We start from the raw sequence: 24174 nt of genomic DNA on the forward strand, positions 1-24174 counted from the left end.
ATTAGATGGTTTCTAATCATTTCAATTGAAAAATATATTAATAGTTTCAACCTTAGAGTTAGATTAAATACGCAGTCAATTCAGTCTATAAGCTTTCTGCATCAATCTTTTTCACTTTGCTTTGCTTTTAGCGTGATGAAATCACATTTTATCAAAAAAACTAATGAATAACTATAACAATTATTGGGATTTACATTATTTGTCACTGTAATCACTACGGTTTAAGCAGTGATTTAAATATTGTTAAATAAAATTAAATATTTTAACAAACAATAAATTATTCATTTATTTAGTAGGTAATTTCACATTAAAAGTTATTACTTGTTATCTGAATAAATGCTCTGAACTGTTATTATTTGCAAGAGCAGGAATAAAAAACTTGAACAAATTGAAATGAGATTATTTTATAGAATCCTCATTATGCTGCAGCAAACGAAAAGTTAATTAAAACAAAACAAGGTAGGTACGACAAAATATTTATTCAACGAGTATTTACATTTGACATTTTATTTTTTGAGCATAATTATTCCCATCAAAATAAAATCAAAATAAAATATGTACATTTTTTGCGCTAAGTTTAAACTTTCAAAGAGGTGAAAATCTTATTCTTCTAGCATTCATAGTTTTTGCCAAAAATTTGTATCAAGTATCAGTCTCCAAATCAGTTTATTTTCAATCTCATGTTATTATATTATACAGGGTGTTCGTTTTTCGCACACCACCAAACGGATCTTAGTTATTATAAGAGATACAGAGATGTGCATTTTTATGCTGAACAATTATTTGAAAAAAATTTGATGTATAGTTTTTAGTTTATTGTCATAGATATGAAAATTTAACTTGTGGCAATTCCTAAAACCGTTCTGAATCCGGCCCTGACCTTCTTCCTTGTAAAATGTCACACAGGTCGAATATATGTTGCCACCGACTATACACCAAGCCGATCATACCCGAACGTGCTCGTGTTTCCATTCGGTCTATTCCCTTCTTTCTCTCTACACTGCTTCCAACAAAATATCAGTCTGTTTACGGTACGGGAGTGTGTTATACCGCCCAGTTGTACTCCCATTTTTCGCCCGGTATTTGATAATGTTAATAACTAACAAAAATCCCAGACGAAAACACCACACCCGCCAACTGGATCGTTGATCCACCAAAATCGCATCGATCTAGCCGGCTGTGCTTGTAGTTTCCCGCAAACATGTGAATTCTTTATGACATTATCGATTCAAAAGAATAGTGCCCGAAACAGCATTTTTCCGCGTCACGGTTGTTTCAGTGCAGATTGTTAAAGAGTGCGATGGTTTAGTGTTTTTTTTTTTGCTTGTTTGTTATAGTGGATTACACCTGCAGGTAAGAATCAATCAAGACGGCGCGGCACACGTGTGACGTCATTTGTGATTTGAATTGTAAAAAAAGGCGTCGCGACGCACAAACAATAGCGACGTCGACTTGCGATTGTCAACAATTACGATGCAAATTCTGGAGGCGGCGGTGTCGAAATTAGCATTTAAAATACAAGGAAATTTGCAGGTATTACATTTGTTTAGTAGGCTGGGTTCAGCGTGGCCGACCGCGATTGTCCCGCCACAAAAGGGGCAGGTAGCGTGTGGGACACCTGGAGGTACAGTCGGGGAGGAAACGACCGGTTTTTCTCTTTATTAGAGTTAACTCACTATTTCGAACAGATTGACTTCAATTGGGCAAAAAATAATAACAATATTATTGTTTATTTATCTTCATAAACTAGTTTTTTATTTCGAAAAATAATTTTCTAGATAGTAAACTAAAATAACTAAAATATGATCTGAAGTGTCAAAAATTTAACCCTAAAATGTAACCTTTGAGGAGCCATTATCTCGCGAAAAAGGGCTTAAATCGTTTTTTGCCAAAGGAACTTTTGACTTATTTTAATGTCTTCTATCACTAGCCAAGCGATGGTCCGCGATTTTTGAATCACCCTGTATGTGTAAAATATTTGTTAAAAAAATTGCAAAGTTGCTCGTGTGTTGGCGTTTTGTCCAGAAATTCGCTAAATACGAAGCACTTTTGCTTGAAATATTTGGAGGGTGGTTTAATTGGGCGAAGTGAGGGCTTTTTAAAATTTACTACAAGATAACAATAATTAGTCATTTAAATTCAAACAATATTGTGGGTTTGGGATTAAAAGCTTTTTCGATTCTTTTAATTAAAGTTATTTTCTGGGGCGTGATCCAATTTCATTATTGTTTAATACGAGTTTAAATAAAAGGACGAAAGAGAGGGACACTTAACGAAAATTTAATAGCGAACTTTTAATGATCGTTTTATGCGAAATAACACTGCGTTTAGAAATTTTGTAAATATTAATAAACACATTTTTACGAGAGAGGTTATTGCACCAGAGCCGCCCGATTTTGGGGACATGATGAGTTTATTTGTTTAATAACACGGCAAGTGCAGCGTTATCACTAACATGCACTCCTTAATTTAAAGTGGTTCAGATGTGTCATAATTAATTAAATAAATAATTTGAGCGCTTAATCTAAATAGTTTTTATCTTTGACTTCTAGTTGCGTTGTAGCTTATCTTTGGTGTCTTAATAAATGTCAATAAACTGTTTCCATAGTATGTAATTATTATTATTTCAATCACTCAATAGTTGAATAATTTGAAAAATTTTATTATTAAATTGTTTACCTAAAAACATTTTAAATGGTTAGATTCGGTTTATAGAAAACTCAATTAAAGTTAATTGTGCTGTTAAAAGTTGACAGCGCGAATAGACCAATCAAACTGGTTTAATTTGGTCATGTGATCAGTTAACCACGCATTTAATTGCGGATTAAATTAATGACGCTTCTACAAACTGGTTCTTAGTCTCTATGTAGTAATTTTTTTTTTAATTTATTTTCGTCAAAAAATCAAATTATTTCAAAAACTAAGACAATCAACCAACACAAGTTTAGATCAAAATCATCAGTATAAATAGCTACATTCAAAAATAGAAAACATATAGGTAATAGGGTCTTTAATTTAAAAAATTATGTATTGTTGCTAATTTTTTAATTTTTTAATATTTAAATAATATTAATTTAGGTTACTAATGGACTTTTCCAGCCCGATGGGGACCAGCCTGTATGTTTAGAAAAAATTGCAGCGACAAAAATTTTTCACAGCTTTCTAGACGTCAACGTAAATGTATTTAATTTACCCATCAGTTTTTTGAGGTTAAAAGTTGGAATTATTTATTTATTGTAGGATTTTTTCAGTTCCTGCTTTTATACTTGAGATAGCACTGTAATTCATAAAGTCAGCATTTTTTTTACTAGCTTTTGTAATGGAAACACTATTATTTCTAATTGATTTGACTTAATTTGAACCTAGAATTTAAATAATCGATAGAACACGAGTCATGATGTCAATTACCATCATTTTATAAGTTTTTTTTGTGGTTTAATTATTGCTGCATATTTATGAATAACCCTGTATGTCTTTAATTTTGATACTTGAATTATTTTGTTGTAGGAAATGGTTTTTATTTTATAAATAATTGACTTTCCACTAAAGTATAGATTCTTATTGCTCAAATAACTCAATAAAAAATTACTTATATAGCTCCAAAATTAAAAAATTATTTTATTTGATGTGTTATCAGCTTTAAGACTTTTTGAAACCTGGTCATTTTGTCTACTATTAAAAATCATGTTTTAACTTACTAGAAAATTATTCTACATGAACACTGTTTTTAAAACACGAGCAGCGCAAAAAATTATACAGTAGTTTTTGTAAGAAACCGCCACATTACCAAAAACAAACAAATAAGATTATTTTCATAAATCAGATTTAGGGAAATGTTTTTAATTTTTATTCATTTGTTTAAGTAAAAATTGATATCAAACAAAATTATTTTGGTCATTATTAGCTGGTAGGACACATTTTTGTTTGAAGAAACCTCATTTATTTTCCATTATTGTACCTACAGGGTTAGTCAATAGTGGGTTATTTCTGATTTTGTTTTTAATATACAACCAATAAATAAAATACTGATTCCAGCTGACTAGATCGGTAGTCGTTAAAAAATTTCAGAAAAATCTACGAGAACAGTGTTCTGGGTATTGTCAAGTTTGACTTGACAGTTTTGCTAAAATTTGATTATCGACTATTATTATTTAAAAGATGAAAAACCAGTGTTGATTCAATTAATGTTTTTAAAAATTAAACGTAGTTAGTATTTTGAGAAGACATGTCGGAAATAACACACTATTGACTAACCCTGTATATGGTAACAAACGTAGGAGTGACCAAAACTTGTGAACAAAATGTAAAAACGTTATTTATATCAACATACTTTCATCTATTGGTTACAAAAGAATCTGTACCATGATCAAGCCGAGATTTCCGTTTTGTTAGAAGCATTCATTCAAGTTGAGGAATTCACAGCTTCAGGGCCCGAGCTCTCATATTCACCTGTCTATAATCTGTTATTAACTAACCAACCAAACTCTCAAAAAAAACAAAGTTTTCCAAATCGGCATAATATCGTATTTGATGTAAGTTTAAGTTGCATTTGATGTGGTGGTTGCCTTGACAACAACGTCGTACATCACACTCGCTAAAGCACGTAATACCTGTCTTGGGTTTGACTTAACAGTAAAATTATTCGTGTTTTGAAAAACCCAACAGCAAAACATCGAAACTCGGCCCCAATGCACCGACGTCATAACAAACCAATATCCGCTTAATAACCAATCAAAATGTATTAATTCCGAGTGTTCCGGTCTCGGGAATTGCACCTCCAGAGAGACGACTTTGAACCCTTTCAATTCAAATCGAATCGAACAACGTGTCGGGCGCCAAAATTGGCGCCCAACGCGCATTTCGACATGCCTTCAATTATTAAAATGTCATTAACAAATGGACGGATCGATCGAATGGCTCGACACTGATGCGTGTCTACCATTTAATCGATTTTTTTTTTTTGGTTGTAATTGTAATAAGTTTTTTCCAACTAGCACCACGTCATTGACATTTGTTACGATCTTGACCGACAAGTCATTCTCGCTCGATTAAACCATAATTGGATCGAATTAAGAGGACTTCTTTGATAGCGAACGGAAGAGCAAAAGCTCGCCGACAATTTCTAGCGGAGGTGGGCTGGAATTACGTCAACTCTTAATTATAAATCGGTCCAAACAACGTTTCGGTTAATAACCGAGATTTAGTGCTAGGAGCACATATTCTAACACTTAAGTTGGGAAAATTTACAAATCAATAAATGACTAGTAACATGTACGATGTAAACAAATGTCAGTTGGACGGTCGTAAATCCTGTAAGTTCATTACTAACTGTTTGAGAATGATCAGGATTTTTTATTACGTTTTGTGAAAGTGAATGGTGGAATATTTTCAAAATGACACAACGCATTGTATTCAATGAACATCCAACGTAGGGAAAATTCTAATCGAGAGGAATTCTTGAGATAATAATATTAACAAAAAGCGTTAGCAATGTTTAACAAAGTGCTTGATATTTGACCTCTCGAGCACAATGACTGATGATTGAGGAAACTTTCAATTCGGAATGCGGTAAAATTTATTTAGACTTTTTCTGAAAGAACTGACCCGACGTGTAATTTTTAAGAACGGTTAATACAACTTTAGGAGTTAATTAAATTTCATGACTCACTGAATATTGATTAAGCGTTTTATTTCTCTATGGTTTTGTATTAGGAATATGTTATGTCAAGCGTTCAATTACATTATGACATCGAGAAAATAAGGAAATAAAGTTGAAAACAGTAATAGCAGGATAAAAATTTATTATTCAAAATATGTTAAAAATTCAAATATGAACTTTTCGAGTCTCTTGGAATTAGTATTTTTTATACAAACTACAGTGGAGTCCTGTTATAACGAACTTCCGGCTATAACGTACTATTTCAACCTCAACTCCAGCGTCTAAGAATTTGTCTAAAAAATGCAATATCAAGTAGGCGGTGACGTTTGAGGAAATGAAATTCTGTAGTATCTTCGCCAAAAAAATCGGTGCAAAATTTTTACATTTTTTTTATGGGAGGACTTGTTTTTGCAAATTTTAACTCAAAGTAATAGATTTTTTTAAATTTATCGCTTTTAGTGAACTTCGGATATAACGAACTGATGATGTATGTTTGGGGTTCGTTATAACTAGACTCCACTGTATCTAATTCACTTCTTTATAAATTTATTTGCCTGGTGAGAAGAAAACCTACTAATTAAAATTAAATTAAAACACATTTTGTCAACCTTTAGCTCATCAAACTACCAAGTTGCAAATAGTTGTAAAACCGAAATATTATTATTATTATTTTACAGAAACAGTTTACGAACTAAAGAGTTTGAATACAAAATATATATAAAGGTCTTGTATGCACTTTTTTTTTGTAAAACGGAATATAATTAGAATTCGAGTGAAGAGAAAGTTGTCAGTACTGTCAGTTTGTTTGGTTTGACTTTTACGTTTGCTCTAAGATAAAAAAGGCTGTAAGACATTCTTGACCGAACAGATTAAAAAAACGACACCAAGATCTGTCTTTTCGAATTTACGTTCTTTCGAACACAAATTTTGATAACTGATTGTTACTACCGTGTTGTATAATTACAATATTTAAGTATAGTTACGATCAAATAGACTGATACCTCTTCCGATCGGTTTGGAAAGCAAGAGCCCGAATAAAAATTTTTTAGAGCATAAATTTCAACAAACAGGTCCTGCTAGTTTGCAAAATATCCATCTAGACATTAAGCTTAACATATCGAAAAAGATTTGTGGCTGTGGTTTTAGGTGTGACATTTTTTTTGATGGCGACTGTACCATTTTACCAAGTACAAAATATACCTACCTTCACTAAAAAATGCAGAAGGTCCATGATTCTAAAAGACCAAAGAACAATTATTTAAAATAACGGACATTTGGTCTTTTAATCAACAAAAAACCAAAGAAGATTTTTGGCGCGTTCTTAAAAATGTGCTACTGCTTCAGTCTTTCTTGTCGTTTTATGCCATTTTTTATTGTTATTTTGATTTTTTGGAAGAACCAGAAGTCAATCGATCAATTAATTATATTTTTTAAGTTCTTGCAGAATATTTAAGGACAATTACTTAAAATAGAGGATTGTTCTTTGACTTTCTTTGAAATATAGGACGATTGCCAACTTTGTCTATAACATTTTTTGTTGTGTTTTTAATGAAAAATGTGTGATCTTTTCACTTTTTTCATCGTCTGATGCGATTTTCATTGTCATTTTGATTTTGTGGAAGAACCAGAATTCTATTCTCTAAGTGTATCCAAAAGCCTAAAGGACAATTACACAAAATAAAATTGTCTGAACGTTCCTTGTGTCATATTAATTTAATGCTACAGTAAAACCTCCCAACAACGGACATCGATGGAGAATATTTAATTGTCCGTTGTGGGGAGCTGTCCACTAATGGGAGCTTGAAAATTTTAATACAGGTTTTGTTACGTTTCTACAAAAATGTCCGCTGTGGAGAGTTGTCCGTTATTCGGAGCGAAACTATTTGTCTTCGTTTTATGTTTTTTTCCTTTTATGTCAAACTTTTTGTTTATTTGAACTATTTTCTGTAGTATTTTTCTATTATGATGTTGTGTAATTCGTCAGTTGATTAAAATTTCATTCAAAATTAGATTGATTTGTTGTGTTTTAAAGTAGAGGACCTAGTCTTTACAACAGAAACGAAATACGGTGAAACCTCTTTTAATGGACCTTTCCGAATAACGGACACCTCTCCACAACGGACAATTAAGGATTCCTCATGGGTGTCCGTTGTTGAGAGCTTTTATTGTACTTATATTTTTTCAAACAAGACAAGATTAAAAACTGGACGATAATTTTTTTTTTTGAAATTTGATTGAAAATGATTAAATTGTCCGAAATCGCACGCATCTCTTAAAAGCATCCATTGTTCTGAAGCCCGAATGAATTAAATTAATTAGTAGCACGCGCTCGATAACGAAATAAGTCAGAACGTCTTCTTCCTCTTAACCTAATTATTTTCGTGAAAATAACACACTAGATGTTAATTTCGTCGTGGACATCGATAAAGCATCAGCGTAGTAGGCGTCGTTCCACACAAACGTCTTAATTCCGGATTCTAGAGCATGTTCCGGTGGAATCCGGGTGCGGCATAAGTGTAGCGGAAGCACGTATCTGTAAACGGTTCCGGACAAATTCCTACGTATTTCGAATACAGTATAAAGCCGCCGGATCGACTGTTCTAAGGGCATTATGTACTTGAAACACGGGGGCCCCCTTCCAACTTTAATTGCCCACTCTTGGAGAGTGCGTGCTAGAGGAGGATGGCAGGAAAAAAGAAAACATAATCAACTCTGACATTTTCCATCCACTCATTTTTAGCTCGATGCTCGTTTTGCAATTTGCAGATTTGTTTGTGCATATATTATGCGGTAAGGTCGGTTTTAATTAGTTTCACCGACAGAAATCAATACACTAATTAATGGGGTACGTTCAACCCGTAAAGAACCATGAATAGATTACAACTAATTGGACGACGGAAAAGTCATACGGAGAGCGGAAATATCGACTTGTTTGACTTAAACGTACAGATCTTGTTACCAAAAATTTACATTGGCCAAAGCCGGGAAAAGCCTCTTTAGAAAATACGAGAAACAGGATCAACGCCACACACTGAAAATTGACAATTGATGGGGACTCTCAACTTTGACCCGCTTTCGAAATTATTTCGATAAATTTGATTTGACTGTACTTGAAAAAATACTGAAGGAAAAAAACAGGGTTTTTCTTGAAAGTTCACTTTTTTACTCCAAAAATGTTATTTTTTTTTTTAATTGATTGAATTGAAAACATCAGAAGTTTAGAAAATACCGATGATTATTTAAGAAAAAAATATTATTTTAATTATTTTAACAATTTCATCGAAGCTGTAAGAGAATTAATATTTTTTTGGACTATAGGTATGTAAAATGTTTACTGAAATCGATTGGCATCAAGAACACCGCTAAGTTATCGGTCGTCTTCAAAATATCGACAATTATTTGATTTATTAATTTTTTTATTTTGTCATTTTTTTTGGGAAAATTATAGGACGAAATTAATATTTTGTGGGCTGTTCTTATAGTAAAGTGTTCTAGCAAATCAATTGGCCATTGTCGAGAATATCACAATATCGCTAACAGTTTTAAGAAACGTGGATGACTGTTTTTTTGTTTTGCTAATTTCGGCGAAACTATTGAGAAAATTATTGATATTTTTTGTGAGTAAAATGTTCTAAGAGATCAACTGGCGTTTAGAGAATTTAAAAAACAACAGAATTTTTGAATATACTATTGATTATTTATAAAGAATAGGTATTATTTTAACAATTTCGTCCAAGCTGTGAGAGGAAATTATTATTTTTTTAGGCTGTAGGTATGTAAAATGTTTTGTGAAATCGATTGGTATCAAGAACACTGCTAAGCCATCGGTCGTCTTCAAACTGTCGACAATTATTTGATTTATTAATTTTTTTATTTTATCATTTTTTTTTGGAAAAATTATGGGACGAAATTAATATTTTGTGGGCTGTACTTATAGTAAAGTGTTCTAGTAAATCAATTGGCGTCGAGAAAATCACAATATCGCTAACAGTTTTAAGAAACATGGTTTTTTTTTGTTTTGCAAATTTCGGCGAAACTATTGAGAAAATTATTGATATTTTTTGTGAGTAAAATGTTCTAAGAGATCAACTGGCGTTTAGAGAATTTAAAAAACATTAGAATTTTTGAATATACTAATGATTATTTATAAAAATAAGTATTATTTTAACAATTTCGTCGAAGCTGTGAGAGAAAATTAATATTTTTTTTAGGCTGTAGGTATGTAAAATGTTTTGTGAAATCGATTGGCATCAAGAACACCGCTAAGTCATCGGTCGTCTTCAAAATATAGACAATTATTTGATTTATTAATTTTTTTATTTTATCATTTTTTGGGAAAATTATGGGACGAAAATAATATTTTGTGGGCTGTACTTATAGTAAAGTGTTCTAGCAAATCAATTGGTGTCGAGAAAATCACAATATCGCTAACAGTTTTAAGAAACGTGGATGACTGTTTTTTTGTTTTGCTAATTTCGGCGAAACTATTGAGAAAATTAATTGATATTTTTTGTGAGTAAAATGGTCTAAGAGATCAATTGGCGTTTAGAGAATTTAAAAAACATTAGAATTTTTGAATATACTAATGGTTATTTATAAAAAATAAGTATTATTTTAACAATTTCGTCGAAGCTGTGAGAGAAAATTAATATTTTTTTTAGGCTGTAGGTATGTAAAATGTTTTGTGAAATCGATTGGCATCAAGAACACCGCTAAGTCATCGGTCGTCTTCAAAATCTAGACAATTATATATGATTTATTAATTTTTTTATTTTATCATTTTTTTGGGAAAATTATGGGACGAAAATAATATTTTGTGGGCTGTACTTATAGTAAAGTGTTCTAGCAAATCAATTGGCGTCGAGAAAATCACAATATCGCTAACAGTTTTAAGAAACGTGGATGACTGTTTTTTTGTTTTGCTAATTTCGGCGAAACTATTGACAAAATGATTGATATTTTTTGTGAGTAAAATGTTCTAAGTGATCAATTGGCGTTAAGAGAATTTAAAAAACATTAGAATTTTTGAATATACTAATGATTAGTTATAAAAAATAAGTATTATTTTAACAATTTCGTCGAAGCTGTGAGAGAAAATTAATATTTTTTTTTAGGCTGTAGGTATGTAAAATGTTTTGTGAAATCGATTGGCATCAAGAACACCGCTAAGTCATCGGTCGTCTTCAAAATATAGACAATTACTTGATTTATTAATTTTTTTATTTTATCATTTTTTTGGAAAAATTATGGGACGAAAATAATATTTTATGGGCTGTACTCATAGTAAAGTGTTCTAGCAAATCAATTGGCGTCGAGAAAATCACAATATCGCTAACAGTTTTAAGAAACGTGGATGATTGCTAATTTCGGCGAAACTATTGAGAAAATTATTGATATTTTTTGTTAGTAAAATGTTCTAAGAGATCAACTGGCGTTTAGAGAATTTCAAAAAACATCAGAATTTTTGAAAATACTAATGATTATTTATAAAAAATAAGTATTATTTTAATAATTTCGTCCAAGCTGTGAGAGAAAATTAATACATTTTTAGGCTGTAGGTATGTAAAATGTCTTATGAAATCGATTGGCATCAAAATATTGACAAATATTTGTTGCTGCACTTCTTTAAGATGTTCCAAAAAATCAATCGGCGTCGAGAAAATTACAATCTAGTTGAAAGTTTTAAAGATTTTGTAATTATTTTGGTAATTTTGGCAAAACTTGATATTTTGTGAGTAAAATGTTCTGGGAAATCAATTGGTGTCGAGAGAACCTCACAATCACCGACTGTTTTAAATGTACCGTAGATTATTTGTATTGATATAAAATATTTATTATTTTGAATCTGTCATACAGTTTAATATTTTCTGTAATATATTATACATATATTCGGTAATTTCGTCAAAACAATTGGAGAGACTTTATATTTTGGAAACTGTAAGTATGGAAAATGTTCTAAGAAAGTGAACAAAACAACAAAAATAGCGACAGGTGTATAAAATGTTCCGCGAAATCAATTGGCTTCAAGAAAAGTGTTAAGTCATCGACTGATACTGTGTGTTTAATTCTTTCACTTATTTTGTGAGTTTTGTTAAAACGGAGACAGAATTGGTAACTTTAGAGCTGTAACATGGAAATTCATCGGTGTCGAAAGATATAGTTAGGGACATTTTTTTACGTATTGGATTTTTCATAGAACTATTTACTCATAGGATAGCAATTTTTTGTTTTGTTTTATTTTTACATGTACAGTCACGATCAAAAAGAATGGTAACCTTACCAACCGGGCCGGATAGCAAAAGTCCGATTATAAATTTCAACAAACAAGTTAATCTAGAAAATGTCTAGCCAGTTTACACAATATCCAGCTGGCTGCGGTTTTAGGGTAATTCTTTTTGACCGTGACTGTACGTTTGATAAGCGAATACCAAAGCATGAGTCGCACACAAATAACTAATTAAATAACGGAAAACGCTTGGTATTTTGCTCCATTTCTAAATAAAAACATTTTATTACTTGATTATAGTGGTTTAACATTTAACAAATGATCGGCTTGCAAGAAGTTAACCTTTTTACATTTGTTACATTTGTGGCACATGATGTTGCATGCGAGTAGTTGGTAACAGATCCATTAATTTAGTTCGAAAGTGTAGTTCATCATTTCAGAAATGATCACGTTTTGATGAAACCAGCTTCAGTTTTTCCGCAATAAACATATGTAATCATTACCAAAACATGTTGCCTAAAACGAAACGAATGGCCTTTGTGCCAATGCATCTTTATTAGCGATATTTCCCATTGTGTTAAAAAAACAGGTAATAATTGAGAGAGGAAATTCTCTTCGTTTTCGGGCTGTGAATCGATGTGATTTTTTCGTGTTTGTCGATTATAAGCGTAAACAAAACGAGGTGTATGTAGGCAGTAAATTAAATTATCTAAATAGTGGCGGTCGTAAATATGACAATTAGCGCTCGAGTTAAACAATGAAATATTAGTCGAAGCGGAAATGTTTCCGTGTTATTTGAACAGGACGTCGACGACCGGAAACGAAAGAAAAGTCCGGGCTATCCTCCCGAAACAATATGCTTGGTGCACTCTAAAGGCGAAATCGATACACCGCCAGTTTCTTGGATTGTGTGTGCAGCATCGAAAGGACGACAAGGATCAAACATCTAGCTATCTGTACACTCTCTCTCTAATAACTCGAGTCGGGACACTACTGGAACAAATTGAATTTTGACTCTTGTTCTCTTGCATCCTTGCCATTACATCGTTCGAGCGGACCAGCCGGTTCTTTATGGCGATATGGACTCCGGACAAATTGATACGAATTTGTTTATATTTTATTCTATTTATTCTTCTGATTCGCTACTTCAAGTGGCGGCAGATTTATCACCACTTACTTCTACACCGTTGTTAAGTTATTTCAACATTTTGTTTTTTGGGTTTTTTATTAAACTACAACACAGGTAACACAGTTTTTTCAAATCGAGTGACAATGGCAATCACCAAAAAAGTAACGCCCAAAACTTATGCCATTTTTCAAAAATCTCCAAAACTAAAAGGTTTAGAGAAAAACGAGTGACACATTTTTGGGACCGTTTTTTGAGAGAATAATTTTGTTTTCGACTGATAAACAAAAGTTGACGTTTTAGTGAAATATTAAAAAAATCATATCTTCCTTATTATAAGATACACATTTGAAACAAAGTCACTTTTTAATAGAGAATTTAATAATGTTATCAGCGATTGTTTTTAGCTGTAATAACAAAGTTGTATTTTTTTAAATGAGAATAATAGTTGGCTATGACATTTTCGAAAAGCTTTTTTTTTTTTTAAATATTCTGAGGCAAATTAGTTGGTCATTGTGTTCGTTTTTAATGTTTATGTTGCGGAAACAGCTGTGTGGAAGTTTCCAGTTGGTCAACCTGTACAGGGTTATTCATATTTGTGAGACAAAAAATGAACCTCAAAAAGGACCTATAAAATGATGCTAATTGAGATTATAAGTCGTGTCCTATCGAAACTGATAAGAATTTTACAGCCCTGGGAAGTAGGGGTATGGAAAGACGTTTTTGCACCATAACTTTGGAATCATTTGACCAAATATTACAAAACTTGGTAGACTTATTAAAGAGAATATGCCTTTTACTCTAGTAATTATGAAAACCGGATACATCCACCCAGTTTCCGGTTGCAGCATTTCCGGATCACATTTTTTGTGTTTTTTATGTTTTTGCCTTCTTAACACTACTTTTTTATTGCTTAAATCGATAGAGTAATCAATTTCGAATAAAAAAGTTATAACCTTAATTATTAATTAATTAACTAGTTAATTAATTTAATTAATTAACTAGTTAATTAATTAATTGAATTAATCAATCAAAAATGCTACCAGAATAGTTTAAATTTATTGTAGGTTAGGTTAAGAGACTGAACTAAATCCTTTTGTTAAATATTTTCAATTTAGAGCCTCAAATTATCCAAAGTTAAAGTTGACATTTTGTTTTTTGGGTTTTTTAGTAAACTACAATAAAGGTGACAAATCGAGTGACAATGGCAATCACAAAAAAAGTAACGCACAAAACTTATGCTATTTTTCAAAAATCTCCAAAAATAAAAGGTTTAGAGAAAAACGAGTGACACATTTTTGGGACCGTTTTTTGAGAGAATAATTTTGGCCAAAAACGCATTTCGCTATCGTCTTTTGTTTTCGACTCATAAACAAAAGTTGACGTTTTAGTGAAATATAAAAAAAATCATATCTTCCTTATTATAAAAGATACACATTTGAAACAAAGTCACTTTTTAACAGAGAATTTAATAATGTTATCAGCGATTGTTTTTAGCTGTAATAACAAAGTTGTATTTTTTTAAATGAGAATAATAGTTGGCTATGACATTTTCGAAAAGCTTATTTTTTTTTAAATATTCTGAGGCAAATTAGTTGGTCATTATGTTCGTTTTTAATGTTTATGTTTCGGAAACAGCTGTGTGGAAGTCAACTTGTATACAGGGTGCTCAAAAACTGGCGCACCAACTCAGTGGTACGTTATTGAGAAGCAAGTGCAGATTACGGGAAAAATGTTGAAAAAATTCTTAAAGTTATATTTTAAAAAATCTGGAGCTACAAACTTATTGTGTTAACTTCTTTAGTTTTCATAATTTTTTTATGTTTTTATGTTTCATACCAGGTAATCGTTCCGTAACAAAACGATGAATAATTATTTTTAAATTTACTATCAGATTTTAGCAGTTTTTTTAATTTAAAAAAATTAAAATTCATCAAAAAAATCACAATATGTAGATGTGCCAACACTGGGAATTATTTCCTGGGAAACCGTTTCAAAAATAATTTATTTTTATTGTTGATCAAATTCTATTGCGATCATGACTGTTAGACAACGTTGCCACATATCATTTACCTAAAATTAGTTATTTATCAATAACTTTAATACAAAGAATTTTTTTACTATTTTTACCATTATATGTAACCACACACCATTGAGTTGGTGCGCCAGTTTTTGAGCACGCTGTATATTTATATGTTTTTTTAGTATTCGTTGGGGTATTAGAACATTAAACCCAATTAGTTCGGACACATAAGGCAACAATTAAATTGTTCTGAAACTTTGGGTGTTTCTTAGTTTAGCATTTTGTGCATTCAATAACGAGGGTTTTCTTTTGTCGCCTTGAAGACAATTGATGGAGGATTGTTCGTTGATCGAGGCGATTAATTGAGACGTCCTTAAACCGTGTCCGGATGCATCTCGATTCGTTTTCCGTTTTTTTGCTCCTTCGGCTTTGTTTTCCATCGTGCACTGACAGACAGACTTTGAACCGTTCGCGCCCGGCATTTCCAACTCATAGAAAACGTGAATTGCTGTCTTTTCTGACACGAGAACTAAATCCTAATGCACAACTCTCAAAGGCGCAAAAATAAAAACAAAATAGCTTCTAAAGCACTTTCTTTATGCTCGAGACTTCTTTGTTAGTGTTGTCGCTGCGCCTTTTCGCAGGGCAATTTCCTGCTTTATTAAAAGTATAAATATGTAAAACGGAATGAAAACGGGAATAACACTGATAATATCATCGCAACGACGCGTTGCACCTTAAACGCGGGCGAAAAACCGTGCTTCAATTATTCCCGTGAAAAATTCGCCGAAAACCGGAATTAATGCAAATGCAAAGCGACATAATGTACGTATTGTTTGTACATCTTATTAAAATTTATGAACTTTGAATAATATAATAATGGAATTAATATTTATGCACGAAGTTGGCCCGTGTGCCCACAAGGCGCTGTTTTCCCGTCTCTCTCCCGGCCTTCTTTGTTAATAAGTTGCCCCCAACTTTAAAACTTTCAGCATTTTAAAATATCTCTCTTCAGCGGCGCGCATAAAACGCCCGTAAACTATTCACTTCATCCGAATCCGTTCGGCAATATTAAAAACAATAATTTATTCCGGTGGATAACCATTAGTGTTATCGCCGTAATACAGCTCGAAAACTATCGTAATCCTGCATAAACCCCCATTGATCAATAACCCGTACATCCCTTTGCTCCACAACATGCGTCCATCCTTGGCACGCTGAATAAATCAGAAAAAGATGACGATAGGAGATTGTGGGGAAATCATACGTACATTTATATGCAATGTAATGAGGCAAGTGACGTGACACGTGCACGAGGGGCGCAGGAAGCCGGCCATAGGGGCACCCGATCGAGGGTTACTTCGGCATTTTCATGCCTATCTCGCCATAAAGAAATATAATTTCCAAGAGGGAATGGTAATTTCGATGTATTGCGTTTTCAACACTCAGAGTGTTCCAAATAATGCGTTTGGAAAGGGATGTAACTGAGGATTTTTTTTAATGTTCTTAGCAAACTTTAAATCTAAATATCAGTTTTTTGTTTGTTATCGCAGGACGAGATGATGAAGTCCACAAGCGCTTGGGTTTTCATGTACCTACAGTCACGATAATAAAAAATGTCACCCCTATTATGCCGGTTTATAGGGGCGACATTCTTTCTGATCGTGACTGTACATACTGACACACACTGTATGTCAATCGATTCAGATTTTGTCAGTCTGGACGAAGGTATTGCAGCAGTTAGACATGAGAATAACTTTGCATTCTGAAATATAAGATGTTCCATTTGAAAAAATTCTAAAAAAAGTTTAGAAGCTATAAGCTTTTTCGGATCGTTGGGACAGCCTGTACAAGGTGCTGTATTTTGGATGTCCGAATACGGGATTTCCGAAATTAAGAAGTTTAGAGAAAAACAAGTGACACATTTTCGGATCCGTTTTTTGAGAAAATAATTTTGGTCAAAACCGCATCTCGCTATCGTCTTTTGTTTTCGACTTTCGACAGATGATCAAAAAAAACAAAGACATTATACAGGCACTTCTTTTCAGAGAATCTAACAATGTTATCAGCGATTTTTTTCAACCATTCGTTTAACTGTAATAACATAAAGTTGTATTTTTTTAAATAGGAATCATAGTTGGCTATGACATTTTCGAAAAGCTTATTTTTTTCTGATTTGATATGTCTATTTGTAAAATACATAAATTTTAAATATTTGAGAAAAAACAAAACATTTCGGTTTTTCTTTATAGTAGGTCATGAAAAAATTTCGGATTTTTAATTAAAACTATGAAAATTTTATTACCCAACAAGTATTTATAATTTAATAATATTTTAAACTCTAATTAATTCAAAAACAGCATAATAAATTTTTATTAGATAAAATTTTTGCAATTAATAAAAATTATTTGTTTTTATATTTAAAATGGCAAGCTCACGTTGTCATTCTATTTTCCAATTTTAAACATGAAAAGTCGGAAGAAGAAAAAACTTATTAATTGTATGATTGCGTATCAATAAAATTTTATTTTACAAAAAAAAATGTCAATCCAAACACTAAAGTCAAATTCAATCAAAGGTAAAAAAATACACAACATTATCAACGTCACCTTCATTGCACTTCACTAAATCATAAAAAAGTGGCATCAAATGGTAGTGACACATCGTCTGCAATTTTCTGCACATTTTTTGTGTAATTAAAATCTGCGACGCTCGTATATTTGTTCAATTGAAAATAACTTTAACATAGCTTATTGAGATAATTTCACATTTTTTACTTTAATAACCGTTCACAAAATTTCTAGATTATTCACACCTTTTATGTGAAATAATTTTTCCATGGCCAACTACTTTCAAATATTTTAAATATATTTTTTATCAAAAATATATAAAAATATCAAACTATATTTGTATTGTTTTGAGTTCAGAAAAAAATAAGCTTTTCGAAAATGTCATAGCCAACTATGATTCTCCTTTAAAAAAATACAACTTTATGTTATTACAGCTAAACGAACGATTAAAAAAAATCGCTGATAACATTATTAAATTCTCTGTAAAAAAGTGCCTTAATGTCTTTGTTTCAAATGTGTATCCTTTATAATAACGAAGATATGAATTTTTTAATATTTCACTAAAATGTCAACTTTTGTTTATAAGTCGAAAACAGCGAAATGCGGTTTTGACCAAAATTATTCTTTCAAAAAACGGACCCAAGAATGTATCACTCGTTTTTCTCTAAACCTCCTAGTTTTGGAGATCGCCTAAAATGCCTCACCCTGTAGATAGTTAAAATCGTGGATTCTGCATCAATTGTTTTCGTTCTACAATAATTTTTCTCTGAGCAATAATTTTTTTGTGCGTTGTGAAATCGCAGATGGAAGACGCCTATTTAGCGAAATAATTCAAAAAAAAGGGCCGTTATAACTGTCCAGATCCGTGCTACACAATTGACGTCGGGGCGTTTTTATTACGTTAATTTCATTTGTAGCAAGTAAATTTGAAAAATGCATGCGAATCTCCAATTACAAACACGAACCAAGATAATACATTTGGCAAAGAAGAGCTTCGTTACATTATTGCGGAATAATCGTAAAACTTTGTTAGGTTTTTGCACTTTTATGGGTTAAAACATGCTAAACATTCGGTGGTAAAAACCAAGTAAGCATAAAATTTTACGTGTTATTTTTTCTCTTCTTACTTTGGTTTTGTTCTTCGAAAAACTATTCCGACTCGACTTTACAGTGCCACACACACATAAAAAAGTTTTTCCAGTCGAGTGTGTGGAGGATGTAAAAAATCACTTCCTACACAAAACAGGAAAATAAAAAATCCAATCAATCCGGGAAAATTATTGCCGGAGAAACAAGGAAAGTTTTATCGGTGGTTTCATTTTGGGAAAGAAAAACCCCGTTCGGTGGTGTGTTTAGATCATCTCTGATCGAGGAGAAAGATTAGTCGCTTCTTCCCTTGATAAAACAAGCTACTTGCACATTATCTTGACGATTACGAGCAGTCATCTACTTGAGACGAAGGAAAAAACGCTAAATAGCCTAAAATATGGCTCAATTAAGAGACGAAGTACTTCGACTTATCTTGAGGTATTGGTGCAGTCGCTACAACCATTAACTGTGGATAAATATAGAGCGATTATCGCCGAACGCGCCAAGGAGAAAATGTCTGTAGAATTTTAAAAGATGCGATTACGACACTAATTTTAGAACTTTGACTTCCACGCTGATACTAGGCAAAGGTTGAATGTCACTTTGAGACATTTTTTACAAGAAAGTATTTATGTGTACACCTAATAATATATATACGGGGAAAGTGCTAAAAAAACTAAAAAAACTTTCCCTGTACTTAAAATGCTTTGCTTTATGTATGTAATTTTTTTACACTTTTTCTACCCTTTTTTATACTTTCTTATAACACATAAAATATTAAAATATGAAAATAAATATATAATTTAGTACCACCTTTTCAAGAAAATGCAAGGTTGGCATTTCTATAGTTTTTTCTATTTTTTTGTCTTTAAGTTATATCTTTTTTGTTTTCAAATAGCAGTCACCATAATTTTTTTTGAATTTTGACTGCAGTGTATGAGTAACCTGAGATCGAAATCGTACTGAATTGGAGCAAGCCTTGATAGGGAAGTGTAACTTTAGCTACATCATAAGTCATGTAAAATCAACATAAGACAACATAACTTCAAAAGTGTGGCGGTAAATAAATGGCTAGAATGTGGCTAAAGTTCCGCTGACACAGCGTGCTCTAATTCAGAAGATTTTCGGTCTCATGTTACTTTATTAGTTTATAATCATTTACCAGAAACTCGTGCGGAAACAAGTCAGTTCCACTATCACGATGAGTAATTCATAAAAAATACATTGTATAGAGAACTAGTTAAAGAAATAGCAAAAAAAATACATTCATCAAAACTGTGAATTTGAAGTTTTCTCGACGCCAAATGATTTCACGGGACATTCCAGATTATTACAGCTTCTAAAATATCAACTTTCTCCACTAATTTAATCGAAATTAGCAAAATAAATACATAATGTGAAATATATTCGTCGACATTTTTCAAACACCAGCGAATATTTGTTTTTTCTGCGACTATTGTATTGTAATTTTCACTTTTTTAACAAATTGTTATTATGTACTTAATATAATATTGTAGGACTATTATCGAAAAGTAATATAAGGTGTAGTTTTTTAATTAAAAAATTGTTTTTGTAAATGCATAAAATTTATATTTTTGTTGTGGGTGATTTAAAAAAAAAATTAACAGGGCGATTGTATTTTTGAAAACTGCTATATTTTGCCACCACAAAAAAATTTGTGACGTCACTGGTTAATTTTGGTTACTGTTTTTGATAGTATACTTTTATTTTTCTTTTATTTTTCTCTAGTTTTTGCAACCCCTCCCTTCTCAAAATTTATTTCTGGATCCGCTCCTGTACTACATACGTATAACAGTGTAGCATATCAGTAAAATTTTCTGAAGTAGTTCAATAAAAACACATTCAACTTCCTATTCCGAAATATTTTTCTAAAATAAGCAAAAAGTCACTTTACCTAACTCGACATGGCCTGACTTGACCTGACCAATTTTAATATACATCGCTTATTATTTTCAAGTTTCTCGGTAAAATACGCTACAAGTCGGTTTAATTCAATTTTACCTTTTTTGTTAATTTTTATTTTTTTGTCATAGTGGAAAAATAAAAATTGACCATATTTTGTCAAACATCTCCAAATCGTTAAATAGTTTTTCGTCAAATTTACCTGAATTTACTTTTAATAAAGCGAAAAGTTTCCAATAGAGATCGATAATAATGTTATTGCGATTTGTTTTTCGAGATTTTAGTCAGTTTATAAGTAAGAAACTACATTTTTTTCTTGTTCACTTGTAAAGTATACATTTTTTTAAACTAAGATCCAACTTTGTCCACAAAATTTTGCTGAAATAGAGCGAAAATGGAAAATTAGATTATTTTTGATTACTTATTTTTCGTTTTTCTCTTGACTTTTCTCACAAGAATAATGTAATTGGTTTTGGCGTCATCTTGTTGAGTGTGATACAAAATAATAATTCGTCAAAAAAGCCAACAGGTTAAAGTAAAGAAATATAAGATAAATTCTCAAAACAAAATTCTACAACCAATATCAGGAATACTAATGTTATTTTTTTTAAAACGACTTAATATTCATTTGAAAACTGTTTTTCCAAAGTAGAACTAACTCATGATAATCTTTAACTAACAGTAATAAATAAACATCGCATGATTCAACTGATAATTTTCATAAACGATGGTAAACTACTTCTTACAATTGCCTTCTTATAAGTACTTATTTTCCTTTAAGACTTCACTGTATTATAAGTTATAACAGATGTTTCTCAATTAGAAGCGAATAAGTAATAGCAAAACTTCTTTTCTTATAAAATATGAAAACGGTAATTGTAGGTGGTGAGGATATATTCCACTTAATTAATACCGTGCGATTACTTCAAGCAACTTGAGGAAATTATAAACTATGTCAAGAAAACGTATGTTTCACTTTGTCAACTTTGTGATTACATTTTTCTTCTAAACACTAAAATAAAGACTTTCTCTACATTTTTATGCACCCAAATAGAATTTCTTAAAATTTGGTGCAACAACATAATAATAAACAAAAAATTGCCTTTTTCATTAATTATCTCTGGCAAACTTAACACTTGGTTGCTTATCTCGTAAAAATGTGAAGATCCAGGTTATACCAACAGAGAGTCATTTGTGAGTCATCACAATGGGTATTTCATCGTAATCTGAACCAACTCAAATGTTTACATTTTTCTTGCAGTGGTATTATCAGCTTATGATTCCTTTTCCCGTTACAGACGCAGCAGAAATCCATTGCTCGCGTTTATCTCTAGTGTGATGCAGCAGATTTGAAGCCTCATCATCATAATGTGTTTATTCGAATGCAGGTTTTTGATCTTATCCACACTGACTGGTCGAAAAACCAGGAATCAAACGATATCGACAAATCCCCTTTCCGGGCGAATCCAATTAAAAAACATTTTCAGCGAAGGCCATTTATCTTCAAAGAATGGAAACAATAAGTGTAAAGTTTTATCGGACGTTCACATTCCCTTCTGTCTACATAGACACGACGATAAAAATGTAGAGACTTTTTGTACATATCAGCCAGACGGATCGTAACGTTTGAATATTCCCCAAGAACAAAAGGAGTGCCAACCTATTCCCTTTTGCCGTTTCCCAATCAAAATTGATTTCACCGGCTATTTGTCGGAAAACAATAAAGACACCCAATTGGGCTTTATATGCAAAGCGACACGGCGAAGCGACCTGCGTAATTAGCACAATCAGCAGGAACTATTTCGTTTCACAGAAGACCCAAAACCGGCGAAAAATTACTATTGGATGGAAAAGGAACAAAAAAAATAAGAAAAGTTTTGAGTTTTTTAATCAACAATTTTTCAAACTTTTGACTACGGATATCTAGAGGTTAGGATACGAAACGACGTCCAAATAAAACGTTCTCGTTCTCGAAAGTTCCGTTAAAGCCGCCAGAGAGCGCAGTTGTTCAATTACCGCCTAAGTGTTTGGAAAAAATGACAGTATTTGTATAAGGGTTAAAACATAGCAAACAAAAAAATACAGGCAGATGGAGCATTAAATTCTCAATAATAAGACATAAACATAATGCAAAAATTTTATCGGCAAATGTATTAAAAAAAATTCAAAATTTTACCAATTTGCACTCTATCCCATATTTTTCAAAACGCTGCGAATACGGTTACAGAAGCAAGAAAAATGTTAGAAAAAAAGTTGTAGAAAACTAAATTTCCCACAAAAAAGTCTGCGAGACCATATTTCTATCTTCAACCATTTAGGCCCCAAAGGCGCTCAAGCGACGGATTTATTCATTTTGCCGGTGGTCAAGTATTGGAAAGTTAATTTATACCTAAACCGTTGACGATACAAATATGGAGTCGCGGTCTTTTTTGGAGAAAATTTAATTCTCTACAACTTTGTTCCTGACAATTTTTTTGTATCTTGAACCGTATTCGCTGCGTTTGGAGAAATACCGTCGCATATTTATCAAAACGCTGGAAATACGGTTACAAAAAAAATGTAACACAGTTATAGAGATTTTTTCTTAGAATCTCGTAGAACACTGACTATTTGCTCAAAAATAACACAAGTTTCTCCGTGTTTCTAACAACTTACTAATTCTGCTCTAGTTTATTTGTGTCGGAAACAATTTTTTTTCGATTTTTTGTAGGTATATTAATTTTTTAGGTTTTTAATAGTAATAATGTTTCTAGATGCTCCAATAAGACAAAATTACAACTGATTCTATAGATCTGTTAAAGAGTCTTGAATTTTCACGAAGTACGGTGTTCGGTATCCAAGTCATTTTATTGGCTGAAACCTGTAACTTGTAACGTTGTTATTTATAACTTTTTTTTTATTTAACGTTGAAATACAATTTGACTGCAACAAATTACTAATCGAGATCGCTTTTGATGCCAAGAAATGTGCTCAAGCGACGGATTTATTCATTTTGCCGGTGGTCAAGTATTGGAAAGTTAATTTATACCTAAACCGTTGAAGATAGAAATATGGAGTCGCGGACTTTTTTGGAGAAAATTTAATTCTTTACAACTTTGTTTCTGACAATTTTTTTGTATCTTGAACCGTATTCGCTGCGTTTGGAGAAATACCGTCGCATATTTATCAAAACGCTGGGAATACGGTTACAAAAAAAATGTAACACAGTTATAGAGATTTTTTTTCAGAATCTCGTAGAACACTGACTATTTGCTCAAAAATAACACAAGTTTCTCCGTGTTTCTAACAACTTACTAATTCTGCTCTAGTTTATTTGTGTCGGAAACAATTTTTTTTCGATTTTTTGTAGGTATATTAATTTTTTAGGTTTTTAATAGTAATAATGTTTCTAGATGCTCCAATAAGAACAAAATTACAATTGATTCTATAGATCTGTTAAAGGCAGTCTTGAATTTTCACGAAGTACGGTGTTCGGTATCCAAGTCATTTTATTGGCTGAAACCTGTAACTTGTAACGTTGTTATTTATAACTTTTTTTATTTAACGTTAAAATACAAT

At 31.8% G+C, this 24174-nt stretch overlaps 1 protein-coding gene across 2 annotated transcripts in view; it reads left to right on the forward strand.

The window, feature by feature from the left end:
• The first annotated feature begins 997 nt into the window (after nt 1–997).
• Nucleotides 998–24174, forward strand: part of LOC103313387 (uncharacterized) — a 233663-nt gene continuing 210486 nt past the window's right edge. For both annotated transcript variants that reach the window (XM_015980877.2, XM_015980878.2), the window contains exon 1: nt 998–1353. The gene's annotated coding sequence lies outside the window, so the exon portion shown is untranslated. The remainder of the gene's footprint in view (nt 1354–24174) is intronic.

Source organism: Tribolium castaneum, chromosome 8 (assembly GCF_031307605.1).
Source record: "Tribolium castaneum strain GA2 chromosome 8, icTriCast1.1, whole genome shotgun sequence".
Lineage (NCBI taxonomy): Eukaryota > Metazoa > Arthropoda > Insecta > Coleoptera > Tenebrionidae > Tribolium > Tribolium castaneum.